Source organism: Sinohyriopsis cumingii, unplaced genomic scaffold (assembly GCF_028554795.1).
Source record: "Sinohyriopsis cumingii isolate HCF-2022 unplaced genomic scaffold, ASM2855479v2 utg000646l, whole genome shotgun sequence".
NCBI classification, from domain to species: domain Eukaryota; kingdom Metazoa; phylum Mollusca; class Bivalvia; order Unionida; family Unionidae; genus Sinohyriopsis; species Sinohyriopsis cumingii.
The window spans coordinates 287,382-312,134 of NW_028315921.1; the positions used below are offsets into that span (position 1 = coordinate 287,382).

The 24,753-nt window shown below is 36.1% G+C and overlaps 6 non-coding genes across 6 annotated transcripts; all 6 read right to left on the reverse strand.

The window, feature by feature from the left end:
- Positions 1-7,633: 7,633 nt before the first annotated feature.
- Trnas-gcu (transfer RNA serine (anticodon GCU)) lies at positions 7,634-7,715 on the reverse strand. The gene has a single exon. It is a non-coding gene; the product is annotated as a tRNA-Ser (tRNA).
- Positions 7,716-9,716: 2,001 nt separating this feature from the next.
- Positions 9,717-9,798, reverse strand: Trnas-gcu (transfer RNA serine (anticodon GCU)). The gene has a single exon. It is a non-coding gene; the product is annotated as a tRNA-Ser (tRNA).
- A 4,090-nt stretch (positions 9,799-13,888) lies between these two features.
- Positions 13,889-13,970, reverse strand: Trnar-ccu (transfer RNA arginine (anticodon CCU)). The gene has a single exon. It is a non-coding gene; the product is annotated as a tRNA-Arg (tRNA).
- A 4,101-nt stretch (positions 13,971-18,071) lies between these two features.
- Positions 18,072-18,153, reverse strand: Trnas-gcu (transfer RNA serine (anticodon GCU)). The gene has a single exon. It is a non-coding gene; the product is annotated as a tRNA-Ser (tRNA).
- Positions 18,154-20,157: 2,004 nt separating this feature from the next.
- Positions 20,158-20,239, reverse strand: Trnar-ccu (transfer RNA arginine (anticodon CCU)). Its single transcript has one exon. It is a non-coding gene; the product is annotated as a tRNA-Arg (tRNA).
- Positions 20,240-24,337: 4,098 nt separating this feature from the next.
- Positions 24,338-24,419, reverse strand: Trnas-gcu (transfer RNA serine (anticodon GCU)). The gene has a single exon. It is a non-coding gene; the product is annotated as a tRNA-Ser (tRNA).
- Between the last annotated feature and the right edge of the window lie 334 nt (positions 24,420-24,753).

The following is a 24,753-nucleotide window of genomic DNA, read 5'->3' on the forward strand; positions in this document are numbered from 1 at the left end:
TATATAAGTTAAAAGTATACAGTCAGTATGTACATAGTAGTTTGTAATGCTATATTACAAAATAATGGTTCTACAATAGTATTTTGTAATGCTATATTACAAAACAATGATTCTACAATAGTATTTTGTTAAGCTATATTACAACACAATGATTCTAAAATAATATTTTGTAATGCTATAGTACAAAACAATGATTCTACAATGTAATAAACAATTTCTCCTCTTCTATTCTCATTAACGGGTTATCTTTTAGAAAATACTTTGTAATCAAAGTCTGATTTTTGTCTTTGTAATGTTGATATGCATATAATATATATTTTCTAGTCAAATATTGGAACAATCTTTCGATGTCTATTTGTTTCCCTAATAACGACATAATGTTTCTTCTTTTGTAAATACACAATCGAGCAATGCTCAGAATGTAGTTCAAAAAATAACTATTGACTGATTTTGTTTCTTTGTTATATCCTATCATGAGCATTTGTTCAAAAGAAGTGCTATTGAGAACACCAACTCTACAATTTTTAAAAAGAATCTCAACTATATATACAATATAATTCTTAAAAGAGCTTAATTCAGGACATTTCAAAAACATGTGAAATAAATCCTCTGTTTCCAACTGGCACACTGGACATAAGTCATTATCAATTTTGCCATAGTATTTTAGTCTGTCTTTTGTAAATATTCGATTGTGCATTATTCTGTAATCCAAATCTATACAATCTGGGGTCTTGAAAGGTAGGTGTATCAATTTCCAGTATTTATGCTTTTCCAAACTAAATATCTTACTCCAAAAGGAAACAGAAGCTGGTTCTTGAAAAATCAACTTACATAAAAGCTTGTAAAATAGTTGTGTTGTACATAAACAGAGGTCATATAATTTTGTATCAACTCTGAGAAACATATTATTTCTCCCATTGGTTACAGTGGGTTTTGACTCTGTTGCAACAATATTTCTCCAGCCTAATGGTATACTTTCTATTATGCAATTATAGTCTTTTTTTATCTTATCTGTTTTGATCTCAAAATTTGATTTGTATATCATTTCTTGAATAGCTCTATAAGGTAGTATTCCAGGTACAAATTCATATGTAATATCCTGAACATGAACAATTCCTGCTTCTATAAATTCTGCGAAAAACAACGTTTTACCAGCACATGTAATATTAGGATTTAAAAAGAGAGGTTGTTCAAAAACATTCCTCACATCAATATTTGTATCGATATTATTTCTAAGTTTTTCCCATGCATGAAACATTTCTCTGTAAAATATAGGTAGGGTATTCAATTGTTGCTTATTTAAAGACATGAGAAACAACTCTTTGGTCAACCTCATGTTCAGGACAGTAGATAAAAAGTGATCAAAGGTATTTTTCCACATAGCATGGCAATTCACATCAAAGTATCTTTTTAAAAATTTTAGTCTGAATGCATACATTTTCATCTTTATATCAGTTAACTGTAGTCCGCCATTTCGCTTATCACCAATTATTGTATAATAGTGAACCAAATGGGACTTTCCTGACCAGATAAATCTGAGAAATAATTGCTTCAATTCATCAGCAATCATATCAGGAAGAGGCTGAACTGACACTATGTACAATACTCTAGAAACTAATAAGTTATTAACAACTGTTACTTTTCCTTGTATTGTCATATATCTCTGTGACCACAGTTGCAATAAGTTTTTAATTTTAGACAATCTATCATTCCAGTTCAGTTGCTCACATAACTTTGCACATTTTCCAACATAAGCTCCCAAAATTAAGATGACTTGATCACACATTTGAATTTGTAATTGTTTGCAATAATCATCAGTAAGTTTACCAGATCCAATACACAGAAGTTCTGTCTTTTCCTTGTTCACCTTTGCACCAGATCCTTTACAATACAAGTCAAGTACATTAAAAGATTGATTAATGGATTGTGTGTCCGCTAATGTCAAGGTTGTATCATCTGCATGTTGAAAAACTTTACTTGTATTACTAGACAGTGGGAGTGGAATACCTTTGATAGTGGGATTTGCTTTGATAGCGAGTCCTAAGGGTTCTGCTGCTAATACATATAACATTGCTGATATAGGACAACCTTGTCTGACTGAATTTTTAATTAAAAAGGGTTTCGTTAGATGACCATTGCATTTAACACTACTTTTAATTTCATTATAAAATATCTTTATCCACTGAATAAAATTGTCACCAAAACCGAACTTTCGTAAAACAGAAATCAAATATGAGTGGCAAACTCTGTCAAACGCTTTTTCTTGATCAATTTTTAAGATATATCCCTCAAGATTGTCTCTCTCAACCATATCTATAATATCTCTTACAGTGACTATCGTATCAGCAATATCTCTCCCAACTATACAACATGTCTGAGTTTGAGAAATAATTTTGGGTAATACCATTTTTAAACGTGTAGACAAAATCCTTGCCAAAATTTTATAATCTACATTAAGTAAACTGATAGGACGCCAATTTTGCAATCTTCTATTATCCCCCTTATTTTTATAAATAAGTGATATAACACCAAATCTCATTGATCTCGACATAATATTGTCATTCTTAACACTCTGAAAGATGTGCAACAGAATATCATATATACAATCATAAAATTTACAATACCACTCTACTGTCAATCCGTCCGGGCCGGGGCTTTTATTTTTAGCCATCCCTTTTATAGCTGTATGTATTTCATCAACTGTTATTATGGCATCACACATATCTTTATCCTCATCAGATACAGAACAGTTTACAAAATTTAAAAGTGAATCAGTACAATTATCATCAACAGTTACCGAAGAATATAAATGACTATAAAACTGATGTATTTCATCTAAGATCCCGCTTGTATTTGAAATAATTACACCATCATCATCAATCAATTCATTGATTACATTTTTGTTGTGTCGATATTTCTCAAGATTTAGAAAGTATTTAGTATTTCTATCGCTTTCAATTGCCCATTTCGCCTTAGATCTCAATATAGCACCCCGACAAAAATCAGTTTCGTAGTCACTTAGCTGATGTTTTAGTTCTTCATATTTGTTAATGTCATATGATTCTTTATTTGCGACTTTTTCTGAAAATGATTTTAATTTATTTTGCAATGTAAAGTATTCTTGTAATCTTTCCTTATTTCTTCTTGTACAGTATACTTGGGAAAATTTTTTAATTTTGTATTTTACATTATCCCACCAAATGAGTGGTTCACTGAAATACATTTCGTCAGTTTTTCCCTCGGTAAGAATTGATTTCACTCTTTGTACATATTTCTCCTCAAAAAGAACATTGTTATTTAGTATCCATAATCCGGGCCCTGTTTCCACTTTGCAGGTATTTAGTTTAAGGTATACAAAAGAATGATCACTAAAGGATGTATCTGCATAATAAATATTTTGCACATTGGAATGCAATTTTGAGGAAATCAAAAAATAATCTATTCTACTCTGCTTCATTTCGCCTAGTACAACTTGTTTTCTGGAGAAACTACGAGTACTAGGATTTCGTGATCTCCATAAATCGGTAATATTCCTATCATGAATAATTTTATAAAGTTCACGCACTGCTACATCATCAATATGTAAGGCTTTGTTATGTCGATCAATACCTGCTAAAGTTGTATTAAAATCACCAGCCAGGATAGTGCTATCACTAGTACTGTTATGTAAATATGTATTTAGCTTCATGAAAAAGTTAAACCTTTCCTTCACAACATTTGGAGCATAAATATTGATTAAATCAATCACTTTATCATCAATAGCTATTTTAAGATGTAAAATCCTACCCTTTTCAATAATTTCTTGTGTCACCTGATTTCTCAATTCTCTCACTACTAAAACAGCAACACCTGCCCTCCTATTGTCTGCATTACTATAAAATATGTCACCATTCCAAATCTCATTTTCTCTAACACTTTCAACAAACTCATCATCCCAAAAGGTTTCTTGCAATAATAAAATATGGCCTCTTTTCTCTTTAAATATTTCTAAAACAGACTTTAGTTTATTCAAATTACGCAAGCCATTTACATTTAGAGATACAATATTTAAAGCCATGATTATGATGAGTGTATTGAAAGTATTAAAAAATGTTGAGTGTTTGATCATTTCTTAATAGGTGTTCGTCGCATGTTATTCAATTTCATGTTAGGTACTGGATTAAACCTTCTTCTCCTTTGTACTACTTTGAAATTTTCGATATTAGTACCGTTTTCTTGACACGTACGTGATTCGTTTGATCTTTCAACAACGTCTGCAGCCATCTTCCTGTCATCATCTGAATCTGTCCCCGATCCATCTCCAATTGTATGATTGTTGTTTACTTCCTCTATTTCTACATTGGTCATATCAACTCCACTTCTTTCTTTTTCTTCCCCACTTTCTCCACTCTCATTATCTTTTTTTGCATTCTCAATTTCTTCTTTATCATCTTCGTCACTCGGTAACTCCAATATGTCTTCCCTCGTATCATCATCAACTTGCGAATGAATGCCTGCAATGGCCTCTCTGTAACACATACATGTTTGCGCCTCTTTGTGGCATTTGTCGCATATCCTGCATGTACACATAAGAGGAAAACTTCCACAACTGTCACATCTTTGCCTTGTGCAATTTTTTGCTACATGGCCTTGCTCCCCACACTTGTAGCATACAAAATCAGGGCAGTCTTTTATAACATGTCCCGGATCTAGACATCCAGAACATACCTTAACTTGGTTATCGTGTAATACTCTAAAGTATTGCTGACCATTGACAGTCTGAAATTTCAGACTGTAAGGCAAGGATTTTACCTGCTGTGGAAATTTACATTTGACATAACGAGTCCCATCAGCCACACTAGTCCCAGGATAATATCTGCGTTGAATGGGAGAAAGAAGTTCTACTCCGTATTCACCGAGCTTCATACTTATATCATCATCGGTGATGTATGCTGGTAAATGAAGAATTGACACAATAATAGTGTCTGAATATAAGAGAGTACAATCAAAGTGTTCACTTCCAATATCAATTCCACACAAGGTATTATATGCTACTTCCTTACTCGGCAGTGTGACCTCATACAAATTTGCACCTTTGGGCACAACTGCATAGACCGACATATCTCCGGTAAATTCTTCTACACTTCTAACAATATCACTTGCCTTTATTTTCTTCACATCCTTTACATCAATCACCACGGTACATTCTTTCCCAAAACGACGAGAAGCTCCTGTCTGTCTATCAATGTTACTCGACATGCCATTCTTATTGTTAGCTATTCCACTGGTGTCATTAGAGTGTGAGTCAGCTCCTTGTGCTGCACGTGCAGCACGACCAGGCTTTGTATTCATTGTCACAGAAAATAATATATTGTGTGGTGGATAAAGTTATCCACACACTCAAAATATATCTCACTTATATATGAATGCGATCACACAAATCTTATCAAAGTACCTGTAACAAATTAAAACAGCAAAAATGTCTATTAAAGGAAAAAAACTGGAAAATTCACGGAGCGATCATCAAACGTGTTTTCCATCTGATGTCATAACCGGAAGTCTCAGTCCATGGCCTTAACCACTCGGCCACCTCGTCTGCATTACAGTGTGGTATACACAATTTATATACCCAGTAATATCTAAACCACATACATTATTTTTGTCACTCATTATTCAGTACCTTTGTGAAGAAAACCATTGTCATCAGATGGGGTAAGAAAGTTATTTTGCTCTTATTTACACAACAACTGACTCTATCGCAAACATAATATCCTTTGAAATCAAATTATCTTGATTTATTAAAAAGACATATTCGGACGGCGAGGACAATCCAAAGATTTTTACACACCTGTCCGCTACAGCCACCACAACCTTTATCCTCGTACACACAATACAAATATAAAACATGGTCGGTTCTCATATTCCTGTTAAATATTATGCGGGAGGAATATTTGCTTCGAATCATTCTTTCTAAATAGAAATCACCCAAATATTGACCCAGATGGGTGAATATCAGTTCCAATTAAAACTGATTGAAATTAGTTGTCCTTCATAACAGCAGAGTGGCGCAGTGGAAGCGTGCTGGGCCCATAACCCAGAGGTCCGTGGATCGAAACCACGCTCTGCTAATTCTTTTATTTCTTTATTTTTAAATTTAAAATATCATAACAGTAAATTATTATTTGCATTCAAGCCCGAAAATATCAAACCCATGTGCTCTTTAGCGATATACTATATTTAGCTACAATGTAAATGCAACTAAAGTAGAATTACTTTTATACTAATGGGTCAAAAGTAGGTCACTGTAACTTCACACTCTTCGAAAGACGTGATTTGTAGCACGATTTTGGATCCCCTATACTGCTATAGTAATAAGGGAACCCAAATCTGCAAATTGAATATGTGACGATATATTATGTTCCTCATTGTCACAAAGGGTTAAATATTAGATATCATTTTCAGTTAACTTAAAACAAATTGTCCCTCGGAATAGGTGTGTGACACAGTGCAAGTTTACTGGACCCATAACCAGAGGTACGTGTATCGATACCACCATCTGCTAATTCATTTCTCCGTTTATTTTTAAATTTAAGAATTCAGAACAGTAAATTGTTATCTGCATTAAAGCACGAAAATATCAAACCCATGTACAATTAAGTTATATCCATAATTTAGGCACACAGTGAATTCAGCTAAAGAGGCATTACAAAATGGGTACAACGTAATGTACTATAATTTTCCACTCTTCAAAGGACGTGTTTGTTCGTTTGCAATTGGATGCCTTACACTGTTCAAGGAATAACGAAACCCAAATCAACATGCAGGAAATGTGACGATACACTAGGTCCCTCGTTGTCACAAAGGGTCAATGTAACCATTATTTCATCCTCTCTATATGTAATTGTAAAGATGAATTTTGGAACTCGAGCCATGCATACATTTGAATTTTTATGGTATTGTACCAAAATTAGAAGACTGTAGTCAGTGAGAGTACATATGTAAATGTAAAAGAAAAATAATTGTCAAGAAGGACAAGATGCAATCGTCGAAGGTTGATCTCTGAATAAATGTTTGATAAAATGACGTAGAAGTGAACACTTGGAAGGTATGGTATCCAGGAAGAAGACCTTCATGCGTCCCACCACGACCACCACACACATCCTCCTTCTCAGCCCGCAACGAAATCAGCTTCAGAATAACTGATAGGTTTCAACGTTTTCTTAAGTTTGATGACTAAAAGTGTGATCCTGAAAGGTTTAAGATACAGACGTAATCTTGAATTAGGTTTCATGGAACAATGCCCATCCTTGCATTGCACAGATCCCTTGCCTACCTCTGTAAGTTCGACGTGAACGAAATTGTCAGCCTCACTTGCGATCCCATCCAATGGTGCAGATACGTTTTGACGCTAGATATGGTCCTACTATATTAAATACAGAAACATTATATTTTGTTTCCGATCTCAGGAAATATTGTAGCTGCATGGAGTACATGATTTACTTCGGAATCTTTCAGAAACTTGTGCTGGATAGTGAAAAGAGATTATGTTTGTAGATGTGTGATCTTTCTGGTGTTCTTTTCTTATATATAGACAAAATATCCATTCACAAGTGTTGATGAATGAGTTTTGCAGTGAATATTATGTAAAAGTTATCGACGAGGATGGGACTCGAACCCACGCGGGGAGACCCCAATGGATTAGCAGTCCATGGCCTTAACCACTCGGCCACCTCGTCTGCATTACAGTGTTGTATACACAATTTATATACCCAGTAATATCTAAACCACATGCATTATTTTTGTCACTCATTCTTCAGTGCCTTTGTGAAGAAAACCATTGTCATCAGATGGGGTAAGACAGTGCTTTTGCTCTTATTTACACAACAAGTGAATCTATCGCAAACATAATATCCTTTGAAATCAAATTATCTTGATTTATTAAAAAGACATATTCAGACGGCGAAGACAATCCAAAGATTTTTACACACCTGTCCCCTACAGCCACCACAAGCTTTATCCTCGTACACACAATACAAATATAAAACATGGTCGGTCCTCATATTCCTGTTAAATATTATGCGGGAGGAATATTTGCTTCGAATCATTCGTTCTGGATAGAAATCACCCAAATATTGACCCAGATGGGTGAATATCAGTTCCAATTAAAACTGATTGAAATCAGTTGTCCATCATAACAGCAGAGTGGCGCAGTGGAAGCGTGCTGGGCCCATAACGCAGAGGTCCGTGGATCGAAACCACCCTCTGCTAATTCTTTTATTTCTTTATTTTTAAATTTGAAATATCAGAACGGTAAATTATTATTTGCATTCAAGCCCGAAAATATCAAACCCATGTTCACTTTACCTATATACTATATTTAGCTACAATGTAAATGCAACCAACGTATAATTACATTTATACTAATGGGTCAAAAGTAGGTCACTGTAACTTCACACTCTTCGAAAGACGTGATTTGTAGCACGACTTTGGATCCCCTATACTGCTATAGTAATAAGGGAACCCAAATCGGCTAATTGAATATGTGACGACAGATTATGTTCCTCATTGTCACAAAGGGTTAAATATTAGATATCATTTTCAGTTAACTTAAAACAAATTGTCCTTCGGAATAGGTTTGTGACACAGTGCAAGTTTACTGGACCCATAACCAAAGGTACGTAATCGATATCACAATCTGCTAATTCTTTTCTCCGTTTATTTTTAAATTTAAGAATTCAGAACAGTAAATTGTTATCTGCATTAAAGCACGAAAATATCAAACCCATGTACAATTAAGCTATATCCATAATTTAGGCACACAGTGAATTCAACTAAAGAGGCATTACAAAATGGGTGCAACGTAACGTACTATAATTTTCCACACTTCAAAGGACGTGTTTATTCGTTTGCAATTGGACGCCTTTCACTGTTCTAGGAATAACGAAACCCAAATCAACTTGCAGGAAATGTGACGATATACTAGGTCCCTCGTTGTCACAAAGGGTCAATGCAACCATTATTTCATTAACTCAATATGTAATTGTAAAGATGAATTTTGGAACTCGAGCCATGCATACCTTTGATTTTTATGGCACTGTACCAAAATTACAATACTGTAGTCAGTGAGAGTTCATATGTACATGTAAAAGAAAAATAAGTGTCAAGAAGGACATGATATAATCGTCGAAGGTATGATATCCAGGAAGAAGACCTTAATGCGTCCACCACGACCACCACACACATCCTCCTTCTCAGCCCGCAACGAAATCAGCTTCAGAATAACTGGTAGGTTCCAACGTTTTCTTAAGTTTGATGACTAAAAATGTGATCCTGAAAGGTTTAAGATACAGAAGTAATCTTGAATTAGGCTTCATGGAACAGTGCCCATCCTTGCATGTCGCAGATACCTTCCCTAACTCTATAAGTTCGGCGTGAACGAAATTGTCAGCCTCACTTGCGATGACATCCAATGGTGCAGATACGTTTTGACGCTAGACATGGTCCTACTATATTAAATACAGAAACATTATATTTTCTTTCCGATCTTAGGAAATATTGTTGCTGCATGGAGTACATGATTTACTTCGAAATCTCTCAGAAACTTGTGCTGGATAGTGAAAAGAGATTATGTTTGTAGATGTGTGATCTTTCTGGTGTTCTTTTCTTATATATAGACAAAATATCCATTCACAAGTGTTGATTAATGAGTTTTGCAATGAATATCATGTAAAAGTTATCGACGAGGATGGGACTCGAACCCACGCGGGGAGACCCCAATGGATTAGCAGTCCATGGCCTTAACCACTCGGCCACCTCGTCTGCATTACAGTGTGGTATACACAATTTATATACCCAGTAATATCTAAACCACATACATTATTTTTGTCACTCATTATTCAGTACCTTTGTGAAGAAAACCATTGTCATCAGATGGGGTAAGAAAGTGCTTTTGCTCTTATTTACACAACAACTGTATCTATTGCAAACATAATATCCTTTGAAATCAAATTATCTTGATTTATCAAAAAGACATATTCAGACGGCGAAGACAATCCAAAGATTTTTACACACCTGTCCGCTACAGCCACCACAACCTTTATCCTCGTACACACAATACAAATATAAAACATGGTCGGTCCTCATATTCCTGTTAAATATTATGCGGGAGGAATATTTGCTTCGAATCATTCGTTCTGGATAGAAATCACCCAAATATTGACCCAGATGGGTGAATATCAGTTCCAATTAAAACTGATTGAAATCAGTTGTCCTTCATAATAGCAGAGTGGCGCAGTGGAAGCGTGCTGGGCCCATAACGCAGAGGTCCGTGGATCGAAACCACGCTCTGCTAATTCTTTTATTTTTTTATTTTTAAATTTAAAAGATCATAACAGTAAATTATTATTTGCATTCAAGCCCGAAAATATCAAACCCATGTTCACTTTAGCTATATAATATATTTAGCTACAATGTAAATGCAACCAACGTATAATTACATTTATACTAATGGGTCAAAAGTAGGTTACTGTAACTTCACACTCTTCGAAAGACGTGATTTGTAGCACGACTTTGGATCCCCTATACTGCTATAGTAATAAGGGAACCCAAATCTGCAAATTGAATATGTGACGACAGATTATGTTCCTCATTGTCACAAAGGGTTAAATATTAGATATCATTTTCAGTTAACTTAAAACAAATTGTCCATCGGAACAGGTGTGTGACACAGTGGAAGCTTACTGGACCCATAACCAGAGGTACGTGAATCGATACCACCATCGGCTAATTCTTTTCTCCTTTTAGTTTTAAATTTACGAATTCAGAACAGTAAATAGTTATCTGCATTAAAGCACGAAAATATCAAACCCATGTACAATTAAGTTATATCCATAATTTAGGCACACAGTGAATTCAACTAAAGCAGCATTAGAAAATGGGTGCAACGTAAAGTACTATAATTTTCCACTCTTCAAAGGACGTGCTTGTTCGTTTGCAATTGGATGCCTTACACTGTTCTAGGAATAACGAAACCCAAATCAACATGCAGGAAATGTGACGATATACTAGGTCCCTCGTTGTCACAAAGGGTCAATGTAACCATTATTTCATCCTCTCTATATGTAATTGTAAAGATGAATTTTGGAACTCGAGCAATGCATACATTTGATTTTTTACGGCATTGTACCAAAATTACAAAACTGTAGCCAGTGAGAGTACATATGTACATGTAAAAGAAAAATAATTATCAAGAAGGACATGATAGAATCGTCGAAGGTATGATATCCAGGGAGAAGGCCCTAATGCGTCCCACCACGACCACCACACACATCCTCCTTCTCAGCCCGCAACGAAATCAGCTTCAGAAGAACTGATAGGTTCCAACGTTTTCTTAAGTTTGATGACTAAAAATGTGATCCTGAAAGGTTTAAGATACAGACGTAATCTTGAATTAGGTTTCATGGAAGAATGCCCATCCTTGCATGGCGCAGATACCTTCCCTAACTCTATAAGTTCGACGTGAACGAAATTGTTAGCCTCACTTGCGATCACATTCAATGGTGCAGATACGTTTTGACGCTAGACATGGTCCTACTATATTAAATACAGAAACATTATATTTTGTTTCCAATCTCAGCACATATTGTAGCTGCATTGAGTGCATGATTTACTTCGAAATCTCTCAGAAACTTGTGCTGGATAGTGAAAAGAGATTATGTTTGTAGATGTGTGATCTTTCTGGTGTTCATTTCTTATATATAGACAAAATATCCATTCACAAGTGTTGATTAATGAGTTTTGCAATGAATGTTATGTAAAAGTTATCGTCGATCATGCGACTCGAACCCACGCGGGGAGACCCCAATGGATTAGCAGTCCATGGCCTTAACCACTCGGCCACCTCGTCTGCATTACAGTGTGGTATACACAATTTATATACCCAGTAATATCTAAACCACATACATTATTTTTGTCACTCATTATTCAGTACCTTTGTGAAGAAAACCATTGTCATCAGATGGGGTAAGAAAGTTATTTTGCTCTTATTTACACAACAACTGAATCTATCGCAAACATAATATCCTTTGAAATCAAATTATCTTGATTTATTAAAAAGACATACTCAGACGGTGAGGACAACCCAAAGATTTGTACACACCTGTCCGCTACAACCACCACAAGCTTTATCCTCGTGCACACAATACAAATATAAAACATGGTCGGTCCTCATATTCCTGTTAAATATTATGCGGGAGGAATATTTGCTTCGAATCATTCGTTCTGGATAGAAATCACCCAAATATTGACCCAGATGGGTGAATATCACTTCCAATTAAAACTGATTGAAATCAGTTGTCCTTCATAATAGCAGAGTGGCGCAGTGGAAGCGTGCTGGGCCCAAAACGCAGAGGTCCGTGGATCGAAACCACGCTCTGCTAATTCTTTTATTTCTTTATTTTTAAATTTAAAATATCATAACAGTAAATTATTATTTGCATTCAAGCCCGAAAATATCAAACCCATGTTCACTTTAGCTATATAATATATTTAGCTACAATGTAAATGCAACCAACGTAGAATTACATTTATACTAATGGGTCAAAAGTAGGTTACTGTAACTTCACACTCTTCGAAAGACGTGATTTGTAGCACGACTTTGGATCCCCTATACTGCTATAGTAATAAGGGAACCCAAATCTGCAAATTGAATATGTGACGACAGATTATGTTCCTCATTGTCACAAAGGGTTAAATATTAGATATCATTTTTAGTTAACTTAAAACAAATTGTCCTTCAGAACAGGTGTGTGACACAGTGGAAGCTTACTGGACCCATACCCAGAGGTACTTGAATCGATACCACCATCGGCTAATTCTTTTCTCCTTTTAGTTTTAAATTTACGAATTCAGAACAGTAAATAGTTATCTGCATTAAAGCACGAAAATATCAAACCCATGTACAATTAAGTTATATCCATAATTTAGGCACACAGTGAATTCAACTAAAGCAGCATTAGAAAATGGGTGCAACGTAACGTACTATAATTTTCCACTCTTCAAAGGACGTGCTTGTTCGTTTGCAATTGGATGCCTTACACTGTTCTAGGAATAACGAAACCCAAATCAACATGCAGGAAATGTGACGATATACTAGGTCCCTCGTTGTCACAAAGGGTCAATGTAACCATTATTTCATCCTCTCTATATGTAATTGTAAAGATGAATTTTGGAACTCGAGCCATGCATACATTTGATTTTTTACGGCATTGTACCAAAATTACAATACTGTAGCCAGTGAGAGTACATATGTACATGTAAAAGAAAAATAATTATCAAGAAGGACATGATAGAATCGTCGAAGGTATGATATCCAGGGAGAAGGCCCTAATTCGTCCCACCACGACCACCACACACATCCTCCTTCTCAGCCCGCAACGAAATCAACTTCAGAATAACTGGTAGGTTCCAACGTTTTCTTAAGTTTGATGACTAAAAATGTGATCCTGAAAGGTTTAAGATACAGACGTAATCTTGAATTAGGTTTCATGGAAGAATGCCCATCCTTGCATGTCGCAGATACCTTCCCTAACTCTATAAGTTCGACGTGAACGAAGTTGTCAGCCTCACTTGCGATCACATTCAATGGTGCAGATACGTTTTGACGCTAGACATGGTCCTACTATATTAAATACAGAAACATTATATTTTCTTTCCGATCTCAGCACATATTGTAGCTGCATGGAGTGCATGATTTACTTCGAAATCTCTCAGAAACTTGTGCTGGATAGTGAAAAGAGATTATGTTTGTAGATGTGTGATCTTTCTGGTGTTCATTTCTTATATATAGACAGAATATCCATTCACAAGTGTTGATTAATGAGTTTTGCAGTGAATATTATGTAAAAGTTATCGTCGACGATGGGACTCGAACCCACGCGGGGAGACGCCAATGGATTAGGAGTCCATGGCCTTAACCACTCGGCCACCTCGTCTGCATTACAGTGTGGTATACACAATTTATATACCCAGTAATATCTAAACCACATACATTATTTTTGTCACTCATTATTCAGTACCTTTGTGAAGAAAACCATTGTCATCAGATGGGGTAAGAAAGTTATTTTGCTCTTATTTACACAACAACTGAATCTATCGCAAACATAATATCCTTTAAAATCAAATTATCTTGATTTATCAAAAAGACATATTCAGACGGCGAAGACAATCCAAAGATTTTTACACACCTGTCCGCTACAGCCACCACAACCTTTATCCTCGTACACACAATACAAATATAAAACATGGTCGGTCCTCATATTCCTGTTAAATATTATGCGGGAGGAATATTTGCTTCGAATCATTCGTTCTAAATAGAAATCACCCAAATATTGACCCAGATGGGTGAATATCAGTTCCAATTAAAACTGATTGAAATTAGTTGTCCTTCATAACAGCAGAGTGGCGCAGTGGAAGCGTGCTGGGCCCATAACGCAGAGGTCCGTGGATCGAAACCACGTTCTGCTAATTCTTTTATTTCTTTTTTTTATACTTTAAAATATCATAACAGTAAATTATTATTTGCATTCAAGCCCGAAAATATCAAACCCATGTGCTCTTTAGCGATATACTATATTTAGCTACAATGTAAATGCAACTAAAGTAGAATAACTTTTATACTAATGGGTCAAAAGTAGGTCACTGTAACTTCACACTCTTCGAAAGACACTCTTCGAAAGACGTGATTTGTAGCACGACTTTGGATCCCCTATACTGCTATAGTAAGAAGGGAACCCAAATCTGCAAATTGAATATGTGACGACAGATTATGTTCCTCATTGTCACAAAGGGTTAAATATTAGATATCATTTTCAGTTAACTTAAAACAAATTGTCCTTCAGAACAGGTGTGTGACACAGTGGAAGCTTACTGGACCCATACCCAGAGGTACGTGAATCGATACCACCATCGGCTAATTCTTTTCTCCTTTTAGTTTTAAATTTACGAATTCAGAACAGTAAATAGTTATCTGCATTAAAGCACGAAAATATCAAACCCATGTACAATTAAGTTATATCCATAATTTAGGCACACAGTGAATTCAACTAAAGCAGCATTAGAAAATGGGTGCAACGTAACGTACTATAATTTTCCACTCTTCAAAGGACGTGTTTGTTCGTTTGCAATTGGATGCCTTACACTGTTCTAGGAATAACGAAACCCAAATCAACATGCAGGAAATGTGACGATATACTAGGTCCCTCGTTGTCACAAAGGGTCAATGTAACCATTATTTCATCCTCTCTATATGTAATTGTAAAGATGAATTTTGGAATTCGAGCTATGCATACATTTGATTTTTTATGGTATTGTACCAAAATTACAAAACTGTAGCCAGTGAGAGTACATATGTACATGTAAAAGAAAAATAATTATCAAGAAGGACATGATACACTCGTCGAAGGTATGATATCCAGGGAGAAGGCCCTAATGCGTCCCACCACGACCACCACACACATCCTCCTTCTCAGCCCGCAACGAAATCAGCTTCAGAAAAACTGATAGGTTCCAACGTTTTCTTAAGTTTGATGACTAAAAATGTGATCCTGAAAGGTTTAAGATACAGACGTAATCTTGAATTAGGTTTCATGGAACAATGCCCATCCTTGCATTGCACAGATCCCTTGCCTACCTCTGTAAGTTCGACGTGAACGAAATTGTCAGCCTCACTTGCGATCCCATCCAGTGGTGCAGATACGTTTTGACGCTAGACATGGTCCTACTATATTAAATACAGAAACATTATATTTTGTTTCCGATCTCTGGAAATATTGTAGCTGCATGGAGTACATGATTTACTTCGGAATCTCTCAGAAACTTGTGCTGGATAGTGAAAAGAGATTATGTTTGTAGATGTGTGATCTTTCTGGTGTTCTTTTCTTATATATAGACAAAATATCCATTCACAAGTGTTGATGAATGAGTTTTGCAGTGAATATTATGTAAAAGTTATCGACGAGGATGGGACTCGAACCCACGCGGGGAGACCCCAATGGATTAGCAGTAAATGGCCTTAACCACTCGGCCACCTCGTCTGCATTACAGTGTTGTATACACAATTTATATACCCAGTAATATCTAAACCACATGCATTATTTTTGTCACTCATTCTTCAGTGCCTTTGTGAAGATAACCATTGTCATCAGATGGGGTAAGACAGTGCTTTTGCTCTTATTTACACAAGAAGTGAATCTATCGCACACATAATATCCTTTGAAATCAAATTATCTTGATTTATTGAAAAGACATATTCAGACGGCGAAGACAATCCAAAGATTTTTACACACCTGTCCCCTACAGCCACCACAAGCTTTATCCTCGTACACACAATACAAATATAAAACATGGTCGGTCCTCATATTCCTGTTAAATATTATGCGGGAGGAATATTTGCTTCGAATCATTCGTTCTGGATAGAAATCACCCAAATATTGACCCAGATGGGTGAATATCAGTTCCAATTAAAACTGATTGAAATCAGTTGTCCATCATAACAGCAGAGTGGCGCAGTGGAAGCGTGCTGGGCCCATAACGCAGAGGTCCGTGGATCGAAACCACGCTCTGCTAATTCTTTTATTTCTTTATTTTTAAATTTAAAATATCATAACAGTAAATTATTATTTGCATTCAAGCCCGAAAATATCAAACCCATGTTCACTTTACCTATATACTATATTTAGCTACAATGTAAATGCAACCAACGTATAATTACATTTATACTAATGGGTCAAATGTAGGTCACTGTAACTTCACACTCTTCGAAAGACGTGATTTGTAGCACGACTTTGGATCCCCTATACTGCTATAGTAATAAGGGAACCCAAATCGGCTAATTGAATATGTGACGACAGATTATGTTCCTCATTGTCACAAAGGGTTAAATATTAGATATCATTTTCAGTTAACTTAAAACAAATTGTCCTTCGGAATAGGTTTGTGACACAGTGCAAGTTTACTGGACCCATAACCAAAGGTACGTAATCGATATCACAGTCTGCTAATTCTTTTCTCCGTTTATTTTTAAATTTAAGAATTCAGAACAGTAAATTGTTATCTGCATTAAAGCACGAAAATATCAAACCCATGTACAATTAAGCTATATCCATAATTTAGGCACACAGTGAATTCAACTAAAGAGGCATTACAAAATGGGTGCAACGTAACGTACTATAATTTTCCACACTTCAAAGGACGTGTTTATTCGTTTGCAATTGGACGCCTTTCACTGTTCTAGGAATAACGAAACCCAAATCAACTTGCAGGAAATGTGACGATATACTAGGTCCCTCGTTGTCACAAAGGGTCAATGCAACCATTATTTCATTAACTCAATATGTAATTGTAAAGATGAATTTTGGAACTCGAGCCATGCATACCTTTGATTTTTATGGCACTGTACCAAAATTACAATACTGTAGTCAGTGAGAGTTCATATGTACATGTAAAAGAAAAATAAGTGTCAAGAAGGACATGATATAATCGTCGAAGGTATGATATCCAGGAAGAAGACCTTAATGCGTCCACCACGACCACCACACACATCCTCCTTCTCAGCCCGCAACGAAATCAGCTTCAGAATAACTGGTAGGTTCCAACGTTTTCTTAAGTTTGATGACTAAAAATGTGATCCTGAAAGGTTTAAGATACAGAAGTAATCTTGAATTAGGCTTCATGGAACAGTGCCCATCCTTGCATGTCGCAGATACCTTCCCTAACTCTATAAGTTCGGCGTGAACGAAATTGTCAGCCTCACTTGCGATGACATCCAATGGTGCAGATACGTTTTGACGCTAGACATGGTCCTACTATATTAAATACAGAAACATTATATTTTCTTTCCGATCTTAGGAAATATTGTTGCTGCATGGAGTACATGATTTACTTCGAAATCTCTCAGAAACTTGTGCTGGATAGTGAAAAGAGATTATGTTTGTAGATGTGTGATCTTTCTGGTGTTCTTTTCTTATATATAGACAAAATATCCATTCACAAGTGTTGATTAATGAGTTTTGCAATGAATATCATGTAAAAGTTATCGACGAGGATGGGACTCGAACCCACGCGGGGAGACCCCAATGGATTAGCAGTCCATGGCCTTAACCACTCGGCCACCTCGTCTGCATTACAGTGTGGTATACACAATTTATATACCCAGTAATATCTAAACCACATACATTATTTTTGTCACTCATTATTCAGTACCTTTGTGAAGAAAACCATTGTCATCAGATGGGGTAAGAAAGTGCTTTTGCTCTTATTTACACAACAACTGTATCTATTGCAAACATAATATCCTTTGAAATCAAATTATCTTGATTTATCAAAAAGACATATTCAGACGGCGAAGACAATCCAAAGATTTTTACACACCTGTCCGCTACAGCCACCACAACCTTTATCCTCGTACACACAATACAAATATAAAACATGGTCGGTCCTCATATTCCTGTTAAATATTATGCGGGAGGAATATTTGCTTCGAATCATTCGTTCTGGATAGAAATCACCCAAATATTGACCCAGATGGGTGAATATCAGTTCCAATTAAAACTGATTGAAATCAGTTGTCCTTCATAATAGCAGAGTGGCGCAGTGGAAGCGTGCTGGGCCCATAACGCAGAGGTCCGTGGATCGAAACCACGCTCTGCTAATTCTTTTATTTTTTTATTTTTAAATTTAAAAGATCATAACAGTAAATTATTATTTGCATTCAAGCCCGAAAATATCAAACCCATGTTCACTTTAGCTATATAATATATTTAGCTACAATGTAAATGCAACCAACGTATAATTACATTTATACTAATGGGTCAAAAGTAGGTTACTGTAACTTCACACTCTTCGAAAGACGTGATTTGTAGCACGACTTTGGATCCCCTATACTGCTATAGTAATAAGGGAACCCAAATCTGCAAATTGAATATGTGACGACAGATTATGTTCCTCATTGTCACAAAGGGTTAAATATTAGATATCATTTTCAGTTAACTTAAAACAAATTGTCCATCGGAACAGGTGTGTGACACAGTGGAAGCTTACTGGACCCATAACCAGAGGTACGTGAATCGATACCACCATCGGCTAATTCTTTTCTCCTTTTAGTTTTAAATTTACGAATTCAGAACAGTAAATAGTTATCTGCATTAAAGCACGAAAATATCAAACCCATGTACAATTAAGTTATATCGATAATTTAGGCACACAGTGAATTCAACTAAAGCAGCATTAGAAAATGGGTGCAACGTAAAGTACTATAATTTTCCACTCTTCAAAGGACGTGCTTGTTCGTTTGCAATTGGATGCCTTACACTGTTCTAGGAATAACGAAACCCAAATCAACATGCAGGAAATGTGACGATATACTAGGTCCCTCGTTGTCACAAAGGGTCAATGTAACCATTATTTCATCCTCTCTATATGTAATTGTAAAGATGAATTTTGGAACTCGAGCAATGCATACATTTGATTTTTTACGGCATTGTACCAAAATTACAAAACTGTAGCCAGTGAGAGTACATATGTACATGTAAAAGAAAAATAATTATCAAGAAGGACATGATAGAATCGTCGAAGGTATGATATCCAGGGAGAAGGCCCTAATGCGTCCCACCACGACCACCACACACATCCTCCTTCTCAGCCCGCAACGAAATCAGCTTCAGAAGAACTGATAGGTTCCAACGTTTTCTTAAGTTTGATGACTAAAAATGTGATCCTGAAAGGTTTAAGATACAGACGTAATCTTGAATTAGGTTTCATGGAAGAATGCCCATCCTTGCATGGCGCAGATACCTTCCCTAACTCTATAAGTTCGACGTGAACGAAATTGTTAGCCTCACTTGCGATCACATTCAATGGTGCAGATACGTTTTGACGCTAGACATGGTCCTACTATATTAAATACAGAAACATTATATTTTGTTTCCAATCTCAGCACATATTGTAGCTGCATTGAGTGCATGATTTACTTCGAAATCTCTCAGAAACTTGTGCTGGATAGTGAAAAGAGATTATGTTTGTAGATGTGTGATCTTTCTGGTGTTCATTTCTTATATATAGACAGAATATTCATTCACAAGTGTTGATTAATGAGTTTTGCAGTGAATATTATGTAAAAGTTATCGTCGACGATGGGACTCGAACCCACGCGGGGAGACCCCAATGGATTAGGAGTCCATGGCCTTAACCACTCGGCCACCTCGTCTGCATTACAGTGTGGTATACACAATTTATATACCCAGTAATATCTAAACCACATACATTATTTTTGTCACTCATTATTCAGTACCTTTGTGAAGAAAACCATTGTCATCAGATGGGGTAAGAAAGTTATTTTGCTCTTATTTACACAACAACTGAATCTATCGCAAACATAATATCCTTTAAAATCAAATTATCTTGATTTATCAAAAAGACATATTCAGACGGCGAAGACAATCCAAAGATTTTTACACACCTGTCCGCTACAGCCACCACAACCTTTATCCTCGTACACACAATACAAATATAAAACATGGTCGGTCCTCATATTCCTGTTAAATATTATGCGGGAGGAATATTTGCTTCGAATCATTCGTTCTAAATAGAAATCACCCAAATATTGACCCAGATGGGTGAATATCAGTTCCAATTAAAACTGATTGAAATTAGTTGTCCTTCATAACAGCAGAGTGGCGCAGTGGAAGCGTGCTGGGCCCATAACGCAGAGGTCCGTGGATCGAAACCACGTTCTGCTAATTCTTTTATTTCTTTTTTTTATACTTTAAAATATCATAACAGTAAATTATTATTTGCATTCAAGCCCGAAAATATCAAACCCATGTGCTCTTTAGCGATATACTATATTTAGCTACAATGTAAATGCAACTAAAGTAGAATAACTTTTATACTAATGGGTCAAAAGTAGGTCACTGTAACTTCACACTCTTCGAAAGACACTCTTCGAAAGACGTGATTTGTAGCACGACTTTGGATCCCCTATACTGCTATAGTAAGAAGGGAACCCAAATCTGCAAATTGAATATGTGACGACAGATTATGTTCCTCATTGTCACAAAGGGTTAAATATTAGATATCATTTTCAGTTAACTTAAAACAAATTGTCCTTCAGAACAGGTGTGTGACACAGTGGAAGCTTACTGGACCCATACCCAGAGGTACGTGAATCGATACCACCATCGGCTAATTCTTTTCTCCTTTTAGTTTTAAATTTACGAATTCAGAACAGTAAATAGTTATCTGCATTAAAGCACGAAAATATCAAACCCATGTACAATTAAGTTATATCCATAATTTAGGCACACAGTGAATTCAACTAAAGCAGCATTAGAAAATGGGTGCAACGTAACGTACTATAATTTTCCACTCTTCAAAGGACGTGTTTGTTCGTTTGCAATTGGATGCCTTACACTGTTCTAGGAATAACGAAACCCAAATCAACATGCAGGAAATGTGACGATATACTAGGTCCCTCGTTGTCACAAAGGGTCAATGTAACCATTATTTCATCCTCTCTATATGTAATTGTAAAGATGAATTTTGGAATTCGAGCTATGCATACATTTGATTTTTTATGGTATTGTACCAAAATTACAAAACTGTAGCCAGTCAGAGTACATATGTACATGTAAAAGAAAAATAATTATCAAGAAGGACATGATACACTCGTCGAAGGTATGATATCCAGGGAGAAGGCCCTAATGCGTCCCACCACGACCACCACACACATCCTCCTTCTCAGCCCGCAACGAAATCAGCTTCAGAAAAACTGATAGGTTCCAACGTTTTCTTAAGTTTGATGACTAAAAATGTGATCCTGAAAGGTTTAAGATACAGACGTAATCTTGAATTAGGTTTCATGGAACAATGCCCATCCTTGCATTGCACAGATCCCTTGCCTACCTCTGTAAGTTCGACGTGAACGAAATTGTCAGCCTCACTTGCGATCCCATCCAGTGGTGCAGATACGTTTTGACGCTAGACATGGTCCTACTATATTAAATACAGAAACATTATATTTTGTTTCCGATCTCTGGAAATATTGTAGCTGCATGGAGTACATGATTTACTTCGGAATCTCTCAGAAACTTGTGCTGGATAGTGAAAAGAGATTATGTTTGTAGATGTGTGATCTTTCTGGTGTTCTTTTCTTATATATAGACAAAATATCCATTCACAAGTGTTGATGAATGAGTTTTGCAGTGAATATTATGTAAAAGTTATCGACGAGGATGGGACTCGAACCCACGCGGGGAGACCCCAATGGATTAGCAGTAAATGGCCTTAACCACTCGGCCACCTCGTCTGCATTACAGTGTTGTATACACAATTTATATACCCAGTAATATCTAAACCACATGCATTATTTTTGTCACTCATTCTTCAGTGCCTTTGTGAAGATAACCATTGTCATCAGATGGGGTAAGACAGTGCTTTTGCTCTTATTTACACAAGAAGTGAATCTATCGCACACATAATATCCTTTGAAATCAAATTATCTTGATTTATTGAAAAGACATATTCAGACGGCGAAGACAATCCAAAGATTTTTACACACCTGTCCCCTACAGCCACCACAAGCTTTATCCTCGTACACACAATACAAATATAAAACATGGTCGGTCCTCATATTCCTGTTAAATATTATGCGGGAGGAATATTTGCTTCGAATCATTCGTTCTGGATAGAAATCACCCAAATATTGACCCAGATGGGTGAATATCAGTTCCAATTAAAACTGATTGAAATCAGTTGTCCATCATAACAGCAGAGTGGCGCAGTGGAAGCGTGCTGGGCCCATAACGCAGAGGTCCGTGGATCGAAACCACGCTCTGCTAATTCTTTTATTTCTTTATTTTTAAATTTAAAATATCATAACAGTAAATTATTATTTGCATTCAAGCCCGAAAATATCAAACCCATGTTCACTTTACCTATATACTATATTTAGCTACAATGTAAATGCAACCAACGTATAATTACATTTATACTAATGGGTCAAATGTAGGTCACTGTAACTTCACACTCTTCGAAAGACGTAATTTGTAGCACGACTTTGAATCCCCTATACTGCTATAGTAATAAGGGAACCCAAATCGGCTAATTGAATATGTGACGACAGATTATGTTCCTCATTGTCACAAAGGGTTAAATATTAGATATCATTTTCAGTTAACTTAAAACAAATTGTCCTTCGGAATAGGTTTGTAACACAGTGCAAGTTTACTGGACCCATAACCAAAGGTACGTAATCGATATCACAATCTGCTAATTCTTTTCTCCGTTTATTTTTAAATTTAAGAATTCAGAACAGTAAATAGTTATCTGCATTAAAGCACGAAAATATCAAACCCATGTACAATTAAGTTATATCCATAATTTAGGCACACAGTGAATTCAACTAAAGAGGCATTACAAAATGGGTACAACGTAACGTACTATAATTTTCCACACTTCAAAGGACGTGTTTATTCGTTTGCAATTGGACGCCTTTCACTGTTCTAGGAATAACGAAACCCAAATCAACTTGCAGGAAATGTGACGATATACTAGGTCCCTCGTTGTCACAAAGGGTCAATGTAACCATTATTTCATTAACTCAATATGTAATTGTAAAGATGAATTTTGGAACTCGAGCCATGCATACCTTTGATTTTCATGGCACTGTACCAAAATTACAATACTGTAGTCAGTGAGAGTTCATATGTACATGTAAAAGAAAAATAAGTGTCAAGAAGGACATGATATAATCGTCGAAGGTATGATATCCAGGAAGAAGACCTTAATGCGTCCACCACGACCACCACACACATCCTCCTCAGCCCGCAACGAAATCAGCTTCAGAATAACTGGTAGGTTCCAACGTTTTCTTAAGTTTGATGACTAAAAATGTGATCCTGAAAGGTTTAAGATACAGACGTAATCTTGAATTAGGCTTCATGGAACAGTGCCCATCCTTGCATTGCGCAGATACCTTCCCTAACTCTATAAGTTCGGCGTGAACGAAATTGTCAGCCTCACTTGCGATGACATCCAATGGTGCAGATACGTTTTGACGCTAGACATGGTCCTACTATATTAAATACAGAAACATTATATTTTCTTTCCGATCTTAGGAAATATTGTTGCTGCATGGAGTACATGATTTACTTCGAAATCTCTCAGAAACTTGTGCTGGATAGTGAAAAGAGATTATGTTTGTAGATGTGTGATCTTTCTGGTGTTCTTTTCTTATATATAGACAAAATATCCATTCACAAGTGTTGATTAATGAGTTTTGCAATGAATATCATGTAAAAGTTATCGACGAGGATGGGACTCTAACCCACGCGGGGAGACCCCAATGGATTAGCAGTCCATGGCCTTAACCACTCGGCCACCTCGTCTGCATTACAGTGTTGTATACACAATTTATATACCCAGTAATATCTAAACCACATACATTATTTTTGTCACTCATTATTCAGTACCTTTGTGAAGAAAACCATTGTCATCAGATGGGGTAAGAAAGTGCTTTTGCTCTTACTTACACAACAACTGAATCTATTGCAAACATAATATCCTTTGAAATCAAATTATCTTGATTTATCAAAAAGACATATTCAGACGGCGAAGACAATCCAAAAATTTTTACACACCTGTCCGCTACAGCCACCACAACCTTTATCCTCGTACACACAATACAAATATAAAACATGGTCGGTCCTCATATTCCTGTTA